General features: G+C 32.3%; 1 protein-coding gene and 1 long non-coding RNA gene across 33 annotated transcripts in view; one reads left to right on the forward strand and one right to left on the reverse strand.

Moving 5' to 3' along the window:
- The window catches only part of LOC126745035 (basement membrane-specific heparan sulfate proteoglycan core protein), a 797,399-nt gene that overhangs the window by 505,358 nt on the left and 270,997 nt on the right, over positions 1-21,044 (reverse strand). The gene's annotated exons all lie outside the window — the stretch shown is intronic.
- Positions 5,837-7,557, forward strand: LOC126745040 (uncharacterized). The gene is made up of 4 exons (XR_007663415.1): positions 5,837-6,574; positions 7,078-7,170; positions 7,296-7,370; positions 7,423-7,557. It is a non-coding gene; the product is annotated as an uncharacterized LOC126745040 (long non-coding RNA).

Raw genomic sequence — 21,044 nt, forward strand, 5'->3', positions numbered from 1 at the left:
TATTTACAGACTTACACTATAAACTACAATCACTTACGACTAATTGAAATATTTATTTTCACTGTATTTATTAACTACTATTTATGTCCGATTTAAATATTGCGCCAATATTCCGAACAGAACCGAATTGTCAACTGGCTTCCCAGCGTCTCCAGAGATGTCGTGCGGTGTGCTTGCTTGTGTCATTCCGGAATAATAAAAAACAGCTAGTATATATCGTTATATTATAATAAACATGTTAATTGTAGTAGCTGCACGTACTTTAATATGTTCAACATTCCTACTAAGTACACTAATCTTTTTGTCATGTTAATAAAAATTAATTTTAAATTAATCACCCTTTGTCCAGTACACCCTATATTAAGGTGCTATACTTTATTGATATTTTTATTACTTACCTTTTCTAATGTATGCAGGTAGATTTAAACTCAAAAATAAAAGGTAGATATCTATCTCTACTTCTATCTTCTATTTTATTTAAACTAGTACCCAATTAGGTAAATTTTTTACGTTTTTTTCGTAGTAATTTTTTTTTTTTTTTATTGTGGCGTTAACTTTACAGTGTTACTATTTTGCCAAGACTTTGCAGACGGTAGCTCAGAATTATTGGAGGCTTGGGATTGTTCGAAGGTTTACTTATGACTGGCTATTAAAGAATCTAAACTTGATCATAACTATTAAATAAGAGGGCGCCACTTGAATGATGTTGATATGATTAAAATAAGTTTGACAAAAGTAACATTTAAATTATGGTTTCGCTACTAGGTAGATTTCAGCACTTGAAAAATAAATTGCAATTATTAAAGTTTTTAGTATATATTTGTAGTAGGCAGGGGAAAGTTCATGAACCTTTTTACCTAAGGCATATCAGCCTTAACCGAGTTATATCTACTTAACTACCAAAAAAGGTACTGAAAAATATTGAACAAAAAATAACTAAAATTATAGATAAGAAATTGACGTATTAAATTATGATATTGATTAAATATTTGTAGCAATAAATTGAAATTAAAGGTATATTAATAAAAATTTAAATAAGTGAGATAAATCTATGGTTAGAGATATTTAAAGAAATGGAATAAACTGGCCTGTATATTCCTCCAAGAAATGAACGGCTAGCCTTCAAAACCGAGGCTGTAAATGTATGCCATTTGTAGCTCAGCTATCCAGGCTGGGAATCTCTAATACTAGCTCTAACTCTGGCTCCAGCTCCGTCGCTTTCAGCAATTTCAAGAAGAAATCAAAAGCCTGCAGCCATCAACAATTGAAGAAGAATAAAGAGGAAAACGGAAAAGTAAAACCCTAAAACAACGGTTGCCATAGTATTCACTGTCCATAAAAAATGAATGGCGTTAAAAATGTGACACACTCACTTTGCTAAGTTTCATTTCTATCATCTATACATCCTGCACCAGAATTATAAATTAAATGGTTCCCTAAAGGAACAAGATTAAGGACTATAAATTACAAACCATATTGGCCACTTCCTGCTTCACAAACTTCGGAAATAAAAAACTGGCCTTTTACGAGCGCTCCTACCAGCAACACGGGAACAAGTCGTCGAAAAATGGACTCAGTACCGACTAAATCAGTAACGACCCCACCTCTCGCCTGAGCTGTCAATATCAGCCAATCAGAGAAAACATTAATTAAGACCAATCAGAAAAGTGACGGACCGTCAACAGAAAGCATGGATAATTGAACCAGGAGAGTGATGCGTTACAGTAGTAATGTGTTATTGACAGTGTGAATTTAAAGAAATATGAATAAAAGAAGTTGACTGAAATTATTAATGTAATTATTGAAATTAATAAAATATCAATGGAGCGTAAGTGAACATAAGGGAATAGAAAAATAGAACGCTACATTTCTTTACGGTACCGAAATAAGAAAAGATGTCGGGTACATATTTGGGAGAAGTAATTTTTTAACATTTTTTAACTAGGATTAATTTTACAGGTGCAAGAACGTGTTGCTGCACATATATGTCTATGCCTGAAAACTGTTCGAAGGAAACGAAGCAAATTGAGACGGGAACAAAAGGAGAAAAGAAACAAGAAGAGACCAATCAATCCTCTTCTTGATGACGTAGATCAAGATTTGTTAATTACTACATTACCGAAAAGATGATTCGTACGTTAAAAACAATCCACAAAAAGTTCATAAAAGACAAAAAGGATGTAAGGAGATCCTGCGCAAGAAATTCATAAACTTGGTTTTTGATCGAGAAAATGTAGAAATAATGGCAGAATATTAATGCAATATTCACTCATTAGATTCCTTAAAGTTAAATTTTTAAAAAAATGCTAATAAAGAGAAGATAATGGGGATATAATTTCAATAAATGAAACGTACATTCTGTCATCCTACACGTAAAAGGTTGGACTGCTGAGAATTTGGAAGGCATAAACAGGAATATAATACATGCACTTGGAGATAATGGTTATATTCCAAATGCTTATATGAGGTGGAAATCTGCACAAGTTGAGACTACTATTAGACCTGTTTTGTGGAAATTATAGAAAGTGGGCAAGAGAAAAATCTTCTTTTAAATTTAAAACTAGAATCTTTTCTGATTATTAACTACGCCCCATAGCACAATAAACAAATAGATAAGGCACCAACAGCATCAGAAATGCAAGGTAACGAGTAAGGAGAAAACCTGAATATGAACAAAATATGTTAAAGTTATAACATAATAAAAGTCCATAAACCAGAATATAAAATATATGAAATAGATGAACTTTTTAATGGAAAACATCAGTAGGTATTACGACTATCTCCATATTATCCTGACTAAAACTTAATTGAGTTAGTTTGGGCTAAATACCTAGCTAATATTGCATTTTGGAAACACATCAATAGATTACGTAGGTCTGATTCATACCCCAATAGCATGCATATGGAAGCCGAGGTTGCTGGTAATGGTCAAGATATTGTAAACTTATTTGCTAGGTATTTTGAAACTACATACAGGCAACCTGTCCGCAAAGCTCCTGACTATAAATTTGATTACAGTCTGGATTTAAATCGCATCTCTTTTTCTTTATTGGACATATTTGATGAAATCTTACGCCTTCCGAACGAACATTCTTTTGGCCCTGATGGTATCCCATCTGTTTTTCTTAAAAACTGTGTGTGCACTCTGAGTAAGCCTCTGCATCACCTTTTTAATCTTTGCTTGACATCAGGCAAATTTCTTGATTATTGGAAGGTAAGCTTTTTAACGCCAATTCATGAAAATGGGGATAGAACTGATATTTGTAACTATAGAGGTGTGTGTATTCAGTCTGTAGTTCCTAAACTGTTTGACAGGTTGTTTTCTGTGCGATTTTCGTGGCATTGTAGGCGATTGCTTAGTGATCATCAGCATGGTTTTTGTCAGGGTAGATCTACGGTGACTAACCTGTTGACTTACCAGCATGATTTGATTGGTGCTTTTGAGAGGTCTGTACAGGTCGATAGTGTGTACACAGACTTCTCGAATGCCTTTGATAGGGTTGGTCATGAACATCTGGTTCAGAAGTTTGGGGCTATGGGCCTTGGTAGGACTTTGGTCGAGTTTTGTCACAGTTTTTTGACTGGTCGCACACAGTTGGTCAGGATAAGTAATTATATTTCTAATGGTATTGAAGTATCTTCAGGCGTGCCTCAAGGTTCGCATATTGGACTGGTCTTTTTTAACTTGTTCATAAGAGATTTGAGTGATGTAATTGTTCATTCAAAACATCTTGCTTTTGCTGATGATTTTAAACTGTATAAAGCCATTGAGTCATATCTTGATGCTGAGCTACTTCAATTGGATTTAAATAGTGTTGCTGAGTGGTGTAATAGCAATAGTCTGGAACTGAATGTAAAGAAGTGTGTATGTATTTCGTTTGGTCGTTCTAATAAAATTATTAATTATCAATACACAATCAACAATAACGAACTCAAGTCAGTTGATACAGTTAAAGATTTAGATGTTCTTTTTGATACCAAGCTAACTTTTTTGCCGCACATTTTGGATATTATTAACAGGAGTATGCGTAGTCTTGGTTTTATCACTAGAAATAGTGTACATCTTTCACCTTATTGTTTCAAATTACTTTATTACTCTTTGGTACGTTCCTTGCTTGAGTATGCGTCTGTAATTTGGTCCCCTTATTATGATTCTCATATTGAACACCTTGAGGCTGTACAAAGAAGATTCTTAAGAACCCTTGCTTATAGAGCTGAAGTTAATATTTTTCGTAATTATTACATCGACTATAATGCTATCAGTGTCCAATTTAATATCCCTAATCTTGAAGTCAGACGGCATTATTCTGATGCTTTAACGTTTTATAAGATCTTAAATAGTTTATATCATTGTCCTACCATCTTGGAAGCAATTCCTTTTAACACCTGTCAAAGAAGGATCAACTCTTCTATGTTTCGTTTACCCTTTCATTCGGCCAACTATGAGTTTTTTTCTCCACTGACTAGGACTTTGCGTTTCTTTAATGAAAATAGTTTGGATCCATTTTCCGGCGGCTTACGGTCATTCAAATCAAAAATAAATAATCTTACACTTTAACCTACGTTCCTTGGATAGTGCTAAGTTTTTAGCCCTGTTGATGACTGTTTTTTCAGAGGTTTTATCTTGGTATATATATTTTTTTTTTATAATTCTAGTATTGTATTTATATTGCTATATTGTCTAGTATTTTGTATTATCTATTTTGTTTTTGTAAACTGGCTCTGCCGTATATTGAAATAAATGAATAAATGAATATGTGGACAAGAAAAACGTAAATTTTAATTGCAGTAAGGATATACAACATTGTACCGACTTTTTCAAATAATTCCTCCCAAAAAAATGGTATTAATGAGCTAAAAGCTTTGAGGACAAATACATTTCAGAGAAATCCATAATAGACACGGTTGTAGAAGAACTAATCATTAATTTAGGTATAAAATATAGTGATTCTGAAGCTGAAGAAGACAGCGAATTAATTATCTGGAAGAGAAGAACGAAATGAAAAGGTTCAAGTACAAAGCCTGTCAATTGAAAACGACAAAAACTACGTTTATTTGTAAATTTGTATGTATTTTTTATATAATAATAGTCCTAAATTCGCACGCTGTTTTTTTTTTAATCAACAAAATAAGCTCTTAATGGTTAACTCATTTATGCATCATATATAGATCCCAACTTATTAGATTTTTTATTATTTCCATCTTTTATCAGGTCATGTCTAAATGGTTAGGTCGTAGTAGAATTTTGAATTAACACATTATTTATTATTTTAAAATTTGGTTTGTTTTAATTTTTATTTGCCTATTTGTTTAAATGGTTTACCTTTCTGGCTCCAGTGATCTTAATTCAGGTTTTGAAACATGACATAGATGGCAACACAGGTATTTATTACGAATGAAGGAATATTCTTAGACTTAAGTGATTAGTTCGTTTTTAGACAAGGAGTCAAAGAATAGTTTTACCACAAACCAAAATTTTTCATTTTATTCTTGACACGTGTTTCGCTAACGAGGATAGCATTTTCTGGAAAAGACTATACCTTTTCCTTTCAACAAAAAATATGTAACATGCATTTCTAGTAGTAACAGAGTAGTCATTCAAGTAATAACAGAATTGATAAAGAAAAAAAAGCAAAACAATAGCTAAGGTCAATGGTTATAACGATAGGATTGTTGATAGGCTGATTAGAAAATATAAGTGTAAAGTTAATCTTAAACACTCTATCACATTTCAAAATGATTAAAATAACCAAGCAAGAATTATAATCTTCTTAGGAAGATGATAATTTCGTTTGCAAAATACGCGTTAAGAATAAAATAATGAGTTTTGGTTAGTGGTAAAATTATTTAGTGCTTGAATGTGACACCAAAGGTTCCAACCATAGAAAAAAAACAGACAAAAAGCGTTGCGTTTGATTGGATGTTTTACCTTTTCGGCTCTAGTGATCTTAGTTAGGCTTTGAAGTTACTACTTGTAGATGGCTCCATAGATACTCTTATGGAACGAGCAAATGATTACTCTTTGACTTATTAAGTGATCAGTTATTTTCCATACAAAAAGTGTTGCATAATCAACGCTAACTGCTTTACCCCCTGATATATGATATATAAATAGATTAAATCGATGGTTTGGTTCCAAATGTGGCTATCTTCAAAAAATGTATTTTTGAGCTATTTACATAGCCTTGTTGAAAATAAGGATTTCTAATAGTTCCAAAAGCGGCTATATCGATAAATTTAAATTTGGCGCCAAAATTGGCAATTTGAAAGGTGTCTATCTACTCTTCAAATTATTTTATGAGGTCCAAATATGTTTTAAATTTTAAGTGAAATTTTGGCGCGCTTTGCAGTTAGCTACTTGTTTGGACGTGTCAGCTGATTTAGAACGCTTCTTTTACGTTTTTTAATTCGTTTTTTTAAGCGGTCAGTTGTGTTTTGATAAGCATTGCGTTCGTGTGTAAACTTTTTTCGTGCAAAATGAGTCGAGGCAAAAAAATATTAATGATGCTGCCCAAACAACCATCTTTAGAAAATATTCCTGACGTCGGCGTCGCTGAAAATTTGGACACCACTGGTAAGTTTTTTTTTATCTTTAACTTATTGTAATGTAATATCTTATTATTGTCTTTAGTAAATTGGTCTACTGTTCTTACCGATTTTTGGTTGTGAATAAACAAAAAAAAGGCCGTATTTATTTATGTTTGCCAATTCTGCAATTACAATTCATTAACTTTTAGGATAGCTTAAGTTCGTATCTAAAGTTATTCTCAGAAGTACCTACTTATGGCTGTTTCTATAAATTATTTAGTATTACATTAATTATTTATAGCAATACAAAACGTGTAAAAAAAACTGTGGATGGTTTTTGCGTAAAAATCAATCGTAAATCTATATCTATCTATTTTATGAGTGTGTGTGATGGTGCTAAAGCGATTTTAGAGTTTTGTTTGTCAATATCAATTATTATTAACGTAATAATATTATTTTTACAATACGTAGGTACAACAGTACAACTACCTTTTCCTAAGAAATTAAAATTTTTGTTAAAAGATTTTAATTATAAAAATGTCTTTTTAGAAAATCTTAATCAGGCACCATTTTGGTCGGCCCACTCTGATTCAAATACATTCTCTGCTGAAGAACCCGAATCCACCAGCCAATCAGTTAATGGTAAATAAAATCAGTAATAATATGAGAATCATCTATATATAAATAATAGTAATATTATTCTTTAATTTTCTTTATTCTTCATTAATTCTTTTACTCTATTATTATTTTTATCTATGATTTTTTAGCAGAACTTGACGAAGAACCTTTTGCTTCAGATGACTCCATTAAAGATGCAGACTATCTTCCCAGTGACTAATCAGGTAAGTTAATAAAAACAGTAATGACTCTTGGTGTTAATTATAATTTTTTTAGATGATGGTGGCTTAGACAATCACGTAGTACTTAGAAATACTAATCAAATACCAAAATATACGTCAGTTGAACCAACAAATAAAAAGAAAAGATGTCCTAATTTTTGGAAAAAAAATGTTCGCAGAGACATATACAAAGTCAAAAGGAAATCACGTTCCAGGCAGGTTCTTAGGTGAACCATGCACCTAATAGGAATAGGTAGGAATAAGATTGACACTTCTTTAAACGTAGATCATAATTTTTTTTTTTTCAATTTAGGATTAAATGCAAAACTCGTTTTAGCCAGGAAGAAAGGATAAATATTTTTACATCATTTTGGAATCTTGCAAATATTGATAGGCAACGAGATTTCCTAAATAATTTGCTAGAGGTTATCGATTGTAAAAGAAGAACAACTGGCACTAACAACTTAAGAAGACCCAAATCTATGAAATTTTATCTGTGCATTAAGAATTCTAGAATAAATGTATGTAGAACAATGCTACTTAATACCCTTGGTGTTAAAAAGAAATTTCTGAATTTTGCCATTAAAAAACGTGTCCCAAATAGTAACACCACAGAAAAAGATAAGAGAGGCGGTTATGGTACCTCTAAAATATCAGAAGATGTAGTAAATTTTTTAAGACAACATATTCAGAAATTTCCTACAGTCTCTTCTCATTACTGCAGAAATGACTCAAAAAAAATGTACTTGGATCCAAAATTGAACCTAAAGCAGATGCACAGGTTATACCAAGAAGATTGTGCCAAAGAAAATATGGAATGTTTAAAGGAGTCATTCTGTCGCCATATTTTTAATTCTCATTTTAATCTATCATTTCATAAGCCTCGAAAGGATCAATGTCCAACATGTACAGCGTATGAATCTGCTAACACGGAAATCAAAGTAAATTTGCTGCAAAACTATGAAGATCACATTAAAAATAAAGAAAGAGCCAGACAGGAAAAAAAATTAGATAAGGATGCAGCAAAGGAAAATCCTAAAGAAATCCATTCCACCAACTTTGATTTGCAATAAGTATTGTATGTGCCAACAGATCCCACTAGAGTAGAAGGTTCACGTGGCCCATGCGAAATAGCATCTTGTTTATTCCACCACCTCAAAAGTTTTTCTACATCCGTTCAAAATGTAAGGCTCTTTAGTGACATATGTGGAGGCCAAAATAAAAATCCATTTGTTGCCGCTATGTTTATTTATGCCGTACAAGTTTTACCGATAGAGGTCATTGACCAAAAATTCCTGGTTTCAGGACACAGCCAAATGGAATGCGATTCAATGCACGCAAGAATTGAAATTGCATCCAAAAATGTCCCAGTTTATTTGCCGCATGAATGGGTAACCATTGCTCGGAATGCAAAAAAAATGACCCTAAGTACGAAGTTTTTCAAAAAAAAAGACATAGCTTATGTTGACTGGAAAACCCTGGCAAAGCTAATTATGATCAAGATGGGAATGTGGTTAATTGGCATTATATTAAGTGGATTAGGTATGAAAAGGCATTCCCTTTTACAATAAAAATTAAAACAGATTTTGATGAAGATTTTCGCAATATAATGATTCTTCCACACAGAGGAAGACGAGTGACAGTTGCTTCCATGAAAAAATGTCTCAAACCCTTACAGGAGGAAAAGAGGAACATTTCAGCATTAAAATTTGCAATTTTGGAAGTGTCCCAGATGACTGCCGGCTCTTTTTTACAAGTTTGCTAAGTAGTGACGAAACCATTGACGAGGATGAAACAGTGGTTCCAGATGTAAATGACCCTGAGCGCGAAGACTTTTTCTTACAATAATGTTATTAATAATTATTTTTATCTTTCATTATAATGTTTAGAATTATTTCTTTAAGTTTAAAGCTTTTCACATCACTACAACTTTGAGAAAGTATTATGTGCCAAATATGGCTATTTGCATTTTTCCTGTTTAAATTCTGGGTCATTATAAGATTTTTTTTATTTTATTCAAATAAAAAATATATAAATAAAAAGATGAGTTTTATTAAAATGTGTTTTTTTATATATTTGATTTGATACAGCCTATTAAACTTTATTTTGTGTTTCCTAAATATAAAGCATTTTGTAGATAGCTACATATGGAAACACACCATCGAAATGTAGTATTTAAAAAAATAAATTAAGAGTGAAAGGACGAAATGAGTTTATAAATTAAATAGCGCTTCACTAGCTCCTAAAGACATTAAAATTCGACAAGGTGCCTTTTATTAGACTAATAATTAGAAAACATGCATATTTTGATGCTTGGGTCAAGAAAAAGCGTGCCTACTAATAAAATTGCAAAATTCCACATTATTTCAGTAAAATTAATTTTTCTGTAGAGTCGTATTTTTATTTGTATTTAAATAAAATTCATTTAATCTTTATCATTAGACATCTTAAAATAAAAAAAAAATATGCAAATAATATTCTAATACTTTATTAGACTTACGTTAATATTTTTCATAATTAACAAATTTAGTAAACAACGAAGTTGAAAAATAAAGTAGATAAACAACCAAATTTAACCTTGTTCATTTATTATTCAATTAGGCTTAATATCAAATCCGGTAACATTTCAGCTCACTCACCTTAATTCAAATCAAGACATAAATATTTATAATTCTTGCTAAATCGTCGAAACAAATCTTCTTAGGACTTGAGCGTTTCGAAAGTACTCCCTAGTAAGAATTGTCGTATTTAAATTCGCATGAAACAAAGATTTAGGATGACTTTTATGTTTTTTAGGGGATAAACCTAAATCATGGACCTATTGTTGTCGATCGAAGGTGTAACAGGGAATTAATATAAAGTATAAGGCACTAAAAAGGTTTTAAACGTTGTGTTTGGCATTAAACTTAAAACCTCCAATAGATCAGATTCTTGAAATTTGGCCAATAAAGACAAGTTTGCGAACGGAACAGTTCGCAAGTTTTGATGGATTATTTCGTTAGGAAATAATATCTCTTTGCTCTAGGGAGGGCTGTCAACCTTGTTTGCTAAGTTTCCTCCACCGACCTGAGATGTGTGCCGTGTATGGTGTTTATTTTGACAATAAGCCCGAACTTTACTCTTAGAAGCTAAGAAGAGTAATTCGTTTAAAAGTTATATTAACATTGAATCCCTTGATTTTTTTTCATGTCCCAAACGGCATCATCAGTAATAAAATTCTTCCTCTAAAAATATGGCGTATCCCCGGCCGCAAAACAGAGAAAGATCCGTTAAAAATTCAAAGTTAAAGTTAAGAATTCAAAATAAACGAGCGAAGAAAAGACGGTGATTTTTCTCGGCGGTTTTCCCTATTGTGTCATAAACAATATGCACCATTTTTTGTTTATAATTTACTGTTTGTTCCGAGTAGATCTTTGTAGATAAGACCGAACAATAAAGATAATGCTAGTGTTTTAGTCCTTATATCAAGTTAAACTGCTTAAAGATACTTTTTTTTAATAAATCAATATGAAAATCAGACCATGGATTAAGCAAGTTGGAAAAAATGGTTTACTTGGTACAAGGCAATGAGCCATTTTCATGGACTCGTATATTACAAGAATTAAATTAAAAATTACAAGAAAAAAGAATATATTAATAATAACAAACACAGTAAACAAACACAGAGGATCTAGATTTAATGAGTGAAGAGGAAAAAGGATATTGGAAAGGAACCAAAAACAAAAACAAAACTTTCCTTAACTTAACTTTTACGCTTAAACAACCGTAGCTTGGCGTTGTAGCAAAACAAAGTTATTAACATAGACAGAGGTGTGATCAATATACTTCAGTCACACATTAAAAAAATAAAAAAATGTTTATTGATCACTCCTTGTATGTTCGAAGGGGTCTACTGCGAACACGGACGAATTTAACAATTGATGACTGTCAGCCAAAAATAGGCTACGGATACCGTGGAAACGACGAAGATAAAAGATAGTCATCACATATGCTAAGTTTGAATTATAGACCAACAGATACGATACTATAGACGACAACCAGAGCAGATTACGGAAATAAGATTTATTGGCTTTGATTTCTGTATTTTGCCAAATTTAAATAAAAATAATCAATTTTTGTTTTTTTTATTTTTTTTTCTGGCGTAATATGTCACGTCTATTTAACAATTTTGTTCAACCTAATATACTATATGCTTTTCCTTTATACCTTATTTACTTTTACCGGTATACCTATATATCCAATAATTTCTTACTAATTAAATATACTTTATCTAGGCGGAATCTAGCTTGATATATATTTAAATTAACTTAAATATGAGGAGGTCAGAAGCCCCAAGATGGGATCCAAGTAACAAATTAAGAGTTTTGAGAATGTTTGATTTAAAGTTTTAGGTCATTAAAAAATATTCGGTGATATTTTATATTTCTGTTTTTATTAAATATTGTAATTTTAATGTTTCAAAATGCATTTCATAAATTCTAGACATCATTTTTTGGTTTATGTAAGGCTTTTTTGCGAGTTAAAACTCATAGGCCAGTCATTTAAACCCCTTTGCCTTAAAAATAAAATACATAACAATTAACCAAAATAAAGAAATGTTTATTCTAATGGAGAAATTAACATGAACTTAGTATAAAGAAAAACATAATAATCATCATCGGATTCAAAATTTCTGTGTCTATATCCTCTTTTTGTGTGACATTAATTTGTTGTTGTTGTTGAACCCTTGAGGTTTTTCCTTCATATAACAGATCCGTAGCTGCAAGAGATTCTGATTTTGATCTGCCAGTTTGATTTTTGGTGGGGGTAACATGCAAATTTGGTAATGCTACAGTGGTTGGCTGATTCCTTGGGCGTCCAGTAGTATTTTTTTTGTTTTAGGTCAATTATATTAAATGCGATTTCTTGGTTGTAGACTTCTTTATAAAACATTTTGTAAAGTTCGGCTTTTTTAAAATGCAGCCATTGCATCTTACTATAGCCTACAATGTTTGGTTTTATGTAGCTATCCATTGGAGATATTGACTTAAAGTCCTGATGCTGCATTTTAACCACAATAAATTTGCCACTAACGCCTCCCACAAAATGAATTCAATCATCAGAAGTAAATATGTTTTTAAGCTTCATTTTTGATTTTTCTATAAGGGCAAAATCCTGGTCGCACTCAGACAAGAAGTTGATGATCTACGCTTTTGATGTGGGTATGTTGCACAATATAGGTCCAGAATTTCACTATATTTGTATTTTTATTTTGTCCACCGCAGTTGTCACTAAAAGCATCTATATGGATAATAGTTGGTGGCAGACCTTCAATATATTTGATTAGACATGATAAATCAAATCAAATCAAATCAAATCTTTATTATCCAAAATTGACACAATACAGTGTATGGAATTCGTCTATGTTCAAAGAAGCTAAAATTTCTAACATTATATACCTACTTGAAACTACACTATCACTAAACCTAGTTTACATACTCAAAGAAATTATTAAGCATATAAAACAGTAACAGAAACAAATATATATGTTACAGCTAGTTATTACTCCGAAAGGTAGGTCTTAATATCATAGTAACACTTCAAAACTAAAAAAGCTTTCAATTTCTTTTTAAATATTGTCAAACTATTGCAATTTTTTATGTCATTTGGCAATTTATTAAATACTTTTGGACATATTGTCAGGATAAAATTTTTTGAAAGAGTTAATCTAGTACGCAACAAAGATAAATAATTTCTTAGTCTAGTTGGATAATTATGAAAAAAACCATTTGTCACAAATACATTAAGATTCTTAAAAACAAATAAACACACTTGAAATATAGACATACACGGAACAGTTAAAATCTCAAAGTGATTAAAAAGCGATCTACAGGAAGTTTTAGGGGGTACTCCCGCCATACATCTAATAACTTGTTTTTGACCAATAAATACACGACACGCATACGCTGAAAAACCCCAGAATTGGATCCCATACAGAATCCTAGAGTGGATTATGGCATAGTATACACAAACTAACTGGTTTTTATCCATTAAGGACCTAATATTTCTTATGGCATAACAAAGGCTACCTAATTTTAATGACAAATCATTGCAATGTGCCTCCCATGAAAGAGTGTCATCTAGTGTCAAGCCAAGAAACTTTATTGTTTGTTGGCGTTGCAAGAAACTACCATTATTGCTCAAATGCATGTCAAGATCAAGATTTAATTGACCCCGATGAGTGCAAAAAACCATATAATTTGTTTTCTTGGTATTAAGAAAAAGTTCATTTAGAGTAAACCAGTTATTTAGCTCGTGCAATGCCTTTCCCGCAGTAATGTGCATATTTTCTGTACTCTGTTGCCGAACAAGGGCTGATGTATTGTCCGCGTACATAGTAACGTGACTATACAGTAAATCTGTAGGCAATGAATTCACAAATATAAAAAACAACACAGGCTCGAGCACCGAACCTTGAGGTACTCCCAAATCAGTGTGAAGATTGTTTGAACAATATGAACCTAATTTATTCCTTATTTCCACGTATTGTGTCCGAAATGCTAGATTTAAGACGACACCCCTAATGCCGTATGACTCCATCTTGTACAACAAAACATCATGGCTGACACAGTCAAACGCCCTGCTTAGTTCGCAAAAGATCCCCACAGGGCGCTCACCTGCCTCAAGTGCATCGATAACCTCAGATAAAAACGACAAAATGGCAGACGAGGTAAATCTACCCAACAGAAAACCATGTTGTCTTTTCGAAAATATTTTGTTTTTTATTAGATAAGCTAAAAGCCTATCAAGCATTGCATATTCAAATATTTTTGAGAAACAGGAAGTTAAAGCTATTGGCCTATAATTCTCAACCAAATTAGAATCCCCTTTTTTAAAAACAGGAATAACCTTACAATTTTTTAATGAGTTTGGAAATATTCGTTTTTCGAATGACGTATTAATGAGATTTGTTAATGGTCTGATGCAAGCCTCCGCAGTATTCTCAAATACAGATAATGGAATTTCATCAGGTCCCCCAGACTTTTTATTTTTCATTTTATTTTTATTAAATAAAATAAATAGATAAAACCTCCTGAGACCCTTTCGCTGCCATTTCTTCATGCTACATATACATGTTGCCAGTACCAGTAGCTAGATCATGTATTCCAAGTTTTTATGTCCAACTTTGACGTAAATAGTACACTTTGCTGCATGTAACAAATGGAGTGGGTAGAGTTTTTTGCAGGTCAAAACATATGGCACGACGAGTTTGGGGAAATTCTTTCGCTAAGGTAGTGACCTGATTCTTCAAGGATTTAACAGAAGAAACTTTCCTTAAATGAATCTCGTGGTCGCGGAGTAAGGCTCTCTTTTCTTCAGAACCTGGATCTAGGGCATCAATTTTGATTTTTAAAATACCGCAGGATGAGCGTGTTGGAAGTGTTGGTGTAAGACCGATGAAAACTAAGGTTAAACTAAGTGTTAAAAATATCACGGTATTTGCTGATTTTTATAGGATCTGTTCGTCGTTGTAAATAAAAGTCTTTATACAAACTACATTTTTGAAATATTTAATTCTGGAGATAGACATTTACGGTTTGGGTTATCCTTCCTTGTATAATGGCTAATAAACTTAGGAAAGGAATTTATATGCTCTTTCACTAGATTGATAGTGTCCTCGCTTAGTTTATTTCCAGGAGTATGACGACCTCTTTGATGTGTATGGACGATTCCTGTTTCTTTATGTTTACTGACAGCGTTATAGAACCTCTTCTGAGAAATATCCAACGTACACAAAAAAACTGCTTACAAACGCGATAATTTTTTAACGTTAAGATGATGTCAACGTTTTTTTGAGAAACTGCAAGTCGATTGGGTCGTTTAGGAATATGCCCAAGTCCCAACCATTTTGTTTCTTTCCGAGATCCCAGGAAAATATAGACACGCGCACTTCTTCGGTAAAATGTTCATTACATTTGTATCTACAAATGTGATTGTACGGTTTAACTGATTTTGCTTCGAGAACTTCACCCCGCCGTCCAACGTACCTTTGGCCAGAGTTACGCTTCAGTTTTGCTTCGGATCGCTTCCACTGTGCTATTTTACGTGTTCGTTTCTTGGATGTACTTGCTTAAGGTTCTCTTTCTGCTATGGTAAGCTCTGAATCTGAAGAAGACTGTGAAGTACTTTGATTTGGGACGTAGTCCATATCAACATCGGAATTATCACTAAACGGATCTAAAATTTTATAAAAATAACGTCAAGGAAAACATATTTCAACAAATTATATAGCACTTTGAGAACTTACCATTTTGGTCTTCATCAGAACTAACCATTTTGATTTAAAAAAAAACTTCAAAACAACTTAAAAACTGTAAAAACTTGCAAAACTTAACCTCTTCCACTTCGCGCGTAATCTACTAAATGACTGATGCTTGAGTGGCAAAGGGGTCCAAGCGCACTTAGTTCATAGAGAGCAGCACTAGTATTGAAACGCACTTAGTTCTCTTTGCCATGATATAAAATAATGTTTCACCATTAAGTTTTTACACTTAGATCGATTTCTGAAAAAATGTCACTTAGACCCCTTGGCCTCTGACCCCCTCAATTAATGTCAACATTTAAAAAATTGGGTACATTTTCGTTTGTTGTCTTTTTCAAAGATTTCTTTTAGCGTCCACCATATTTTCCTAATGGTTTATTAGTTTAAGTTATATATTATTCAAATTATATGTGAAATCAAAAAACTTCCCTACTAGTAACTAAACTCCTACATTAGAATTCAGGGATCGCCCCACGAATTGGGAAACTATAAAGCTATAAGCGTTACCATTATTGAACTTTGAACTAAAAATGGCCGTCACGTCCTGTAATATCGAGTTTCACCAAACTTAGCTTTGTTTCCAGATTAAAAATCTAATAGCATTGCAAAAAAAATTTTTGATTTTTTTTCCATTCAGAAACTGTTTTCTATTTTAGACAGGAATTAGCTAATTTTGCTTCTTATGTGAGATTAAATCTATTTATACATCGTGATCAAGCTTAGAAATTACTGCAGGAGGAAGAAAAGTTAATGCTCGCACCGGCTACTTTTATGTTTAGATAAGATATTTGACAGGGCCTTAATTAGCTTGAAGCATAATTTTATCTTGTTTTCGTAAATATAGTGCAGGCTCTTTAGAGGAAGGTATATATTTGCCTTAGGGTTATCTTAAAATAGTTTTTTGACATGTAAGAATTTGGTTAAATTTAACACATAGTAAATGTGCAATTCCAATGTTCGGTACTAATTATCTTTATTTCATTACTTTATATTACAACACAGGCAATCTTAACAAATATGTGAATTATCTAGTTTTTAAGCTTCAGTTTGATTTTTTTTTAGGTAGGAGGTTTTTTATTGATTTTGCTACTTATCTTTGCCCTATAGCAATAAAGAAAACATGACAAATGTTGTAAAAATAGAATAATCTAAGTACAGTGTTACGGATTTGGGGCTATCTATAAATGATGTAAGATTCGCAAGCTATATAACAAAGTTTAGGCTCAAGCGCTTAATAGAGTTGTTTTATGATTAAAAAATGATAAATCACGATTTCCTATCAAAAAAACAGCGGTGGAAAAACAAGCACGTTTCATGATGCACTTGTTTTAAGTGCGATTGCCTGATCATGATTGGGTGGTGGCTGAAAAACACAAATTGATTTCATCTGTGTACGCAGCTTTTCAAAGCAGCCTTCTTTTGTAAATTCCGATTGTAATTTATTTATGTATTTATTTATTTATTGGTATCCACCAATTTTACAAAAATAAAATAACACAAAAGATACTAATATTAATACAACTTAAGTTAGATAATAGTAGGACATAAATCAATCAATGTTACAAATTAATTTAAAGAAACCTGTTAAAGTAATAAGCCACTAATTCATTTAAGAGAACTCCTAAAACTGCTAAAAGAAACGTGCAAGTCAAGACTATACCTATCGAAAGAACGTTGCATTCTAGCTATAGGATTATGCTGTCCATAAGAACTACTATCAAAATCTACATAGAAGAGTTTTTTCAGTCTAGTCAATTTTTGCGCCCGAAAATTCAGCCTATTTAAAAGATATTCACAATCAGTCATGCCAGATATTAATCTAAAAATAAAACACAAGTCTGAATTATTACGCCTTAGCTCAAGTGGGTCCAAAGAGAGAATTGACATGACCGACTTGTAATCAGTATGACCATTAGCTAATGGAACCTTAGAATTGAGCTAATGAACCTTAGAGGAATGGAAGTTTAAAAGAACAATTTCTTAAGAATTTATTTTGGACTTTCTCAATAAAAAGAAAATGCAAAAAAGAATGCGATTTATAAAATGAAAACCATACGGGACTAGCATACTTCAAACCAGAACCGACTAACGAACAGTACAGAACTTTATAGACAGAGCATGAGAAGTCTTGACTGCATCTAGTTATAAATCCTAGATTTCTATACGCTTTATGAACTAACTTTTCAGCATGAGACACAAATGTCAACTTAGAATCGAAAATTACTCCGAGATCACTCTGATCACACAAGACACCTGACCCTATACTACATACTCCGGCTTTAATAATCCCTCCTCCCAAAGACATCATACAGTCAGAATTTTCACTCTTTATAAGATTGCCATTAAATATTTACAAACTCAAAATCGTTCATAATAATAAGTTAATACAATATGATTTATACTGCATAAGTACTCGACGCAGCATTAAAGAACGTTGCGATTTGAGAGATATGCAATGTCTATTCTGTATCAAAGAAAAATCTATTGTATTACTAGTGACCATACAAAAAATTAAACATTTGACAGTGTTGCAGCGTAAATCTGGGAAAAATCCATGTCTTATTGCTCAGTTTCATTCATATAACTATGCAGAATGGCTTGATAATAAAGATATAGATGTTGAATCTGTTTAGGGATTTGAAAAAGCAGTAAGATTTTCTGAATCAGAAGTACCTATTATTCCAACCGTTGTTCAATTAAATTGGATGAAATGTATACACATGGATTTAGGTACCCTTAAAATGACATCTAAGTTATTATTGGAATGTTAGTGCAAATATACCATTATAATTTTAAATGTGACAGAGCCTTCTCTCTACATTGTGTTAATAACTAATTTATTATGCAATGTATTGATCATTTTTCTACATTTATCAGAACAACAAGGAAAACCCAAAAAAGTTCATAAGTTTCCACGGGAGGGTGGGAGCTTAGACCGGATCTTACAAAATCTTACACAGGAAGAGAGGAGGGTCTAAATCAGATCAAAATGATCCTTGAAATCACTTCTAGTTTTCTTTAGACAAAAAGAGTACAAAGAAAAAGTTTTATTTAAAATTTTGCTATCAACATTAGTAAAAAGGAATTGTGTGCCACTATCGCTTTATCCTTAATTCAAGCATTGCGACTGGCTTAAATAAAACTCTTGGAAAAACTTTGGTGTGTACAAGTTTATCTTTAATCACATAACGAATATTCCAAAATGTCAATGTGCAGTTTATTAGACAATCTTTCTTTAATAACAATCTATAATATATATATTATCTAGTCAATAAACATTTGCAAAGAATAGATTGTATCAGGGAGTGTGATATTTTCCTTATTAAATATGATGATGTGATGAAATGTGTGATATTTCCTTATATTAAGATCATTCAACTAGGGCACAAGAAAATCGCTAGCTTTGAACTCTTCCATAGACTGTAATGTCTTAGGCGACAGCATTATACAAAATAGTACTCTTCGCTTCTCAAAATTTGATAGTAGGTAAAATTAAAAATTAACATTAATCATATTTTCCGAATGCACGACGCATATGATGATTAGGCTTCAGTTCTTGAATAGTCTTGTAACACTTGTAAACGAAGAGCATTTTACTAAATGTGCTATAATATACATGCGCACACCTCAGCTAGTTGATAGTCGAAGAATATAGTTGTCAATTCAAATTCGGATCCTTGTCAATATATCTCTAAAAGCAATACTTAATTACATGTGAATTGACCATAAAATACGCATCGTGCATGGGAATTTTTGTTAAGCGGAATACGATTTTTGAATTAAATTTGAAAGCATTGCTTTGAAATCTATCGTCCAAAGATCAACTAAAGGACAAATAGATTATGAAAAAAAAATAGGCAGAATGTAAAAATGTTTAGCTGAATTTGTTTTATTATACTTCAATAGAATCTGTCCTTATACAGCAAGTCAAAATTAATGATATTTCTTAGATCTATTTATATGTCTACGGAATACATAGATTTCGAAGTTTGTTTTTACACGAAAGGAGTTGTTTCTACAGAGCAAAATGGCCTCATTCTACCACCCACAAATAGGCGATACTCAGTACACTGCTACTAAGTCGCACAGGCTGAGGTCATGTCCAATTTGCGGCGTCTTATTTACTAATTTTAGATCCGCTACTCTAGGCTATTCTTTACTGTGTTGTGTTACCTTTAATAGCTGAGTAGACTTTACACTAGTCTCAACGAACTACACTATATGCTGTTGAATCATCGCTAGTAGCGCCATCACGGCGTTGGTGCGCAATATCTTCAGTCAGTTGTGTTCGAAGAAACGAATTGAGTTTTACTGCTTGGGAAAGACTTTTGATCGACACAATCCTCTTTCTCAAGGCTTTAATAAGATAAAAATTTAAATAAGAGTTCAAGTATAAGGCAGGTAACTAGACAGTAAGCTAACATGGAGTAAACACGACAATTAAGGAATTTCCATCTTGTGATAAGTTTAAATGGTAAGAAGTGGGGTATAAAGCCTAACATCCTCTACTAGATATGTACTGCTGCGATCAGACCTAGACTAATATATGGCTCGGTGGTCTGGTATCTGGTCAACGAACAAGGCTTTAAATATTTAAAAACTGACAAAACTACAAAGACTGGTCAGTCTCGGCATAACAGGTTCAATTAGAAAAAACACCAGGTGCAGCGCTCAGCATCTTCATGTATTTGCCGGAACTCCCACTGTGAATTCAGAGAGAGGCGCTTGCATCCTATGTAAGGGTGAAGTAAAGTGCCACATAACAGCATTAACATAAAAGATCAGTCTGAATTGATTTAAGTTGCACCAAAAAACCTGATCACTAATCGCTTTTACCACAAAGGGTTATCGAATTAATTCATTTAATTTATACACCGCGTCACCGTAGAATGAAAGCTTAACGTAAGGTGCATATAGGCTATAATGCAAATGTTTAGATAGTAGGAAGAATAATGTCAATGCTACTCTAGGCTTACTACCATGCTATTTTTGGAATATATGACTGATATAAGGACACATGCAATATAAAAGTCAGGCTAACTCAGGTCTTGTATACAGACATCAATAATCTAACTAATGAATAGCAAATTCACCAGTTGAAAAGAGAGTGATAGCATTTCTTCTGCTCTCTGTATGGCATGTATCTTATGTGTTTAAATATGCATTTATAAAACTAACGTACTTGCATATTAATGTGATCCATCTTATAGATTCAATCTTCTTAATAATTTTTAAATGAACCTTAGAACTACGAATATATAAGTGCAAGCATAGCTTCACAAAAATAATTGCATTTTTAATACTTTCCTTTCTTATTAAAAAAATAGATCTAACGTTTACATTATTAAAACGAGGCTCCTAGTATAAAACATACT

This window comes from Anthonomus grandis, chromosome 15, assembly GCF_022605725.1.
Source record: "Anthonomus grandis grandis chromosome 15, icAntGran1.3, whole genome shotgun sequence".
Classification (NCBI taxonomy): Eukaryota; Metazoa; Arthropoda; class Insecta; order Coleoptera; family Curculionidae; genus Anthonomus; species Anthonomus grandis.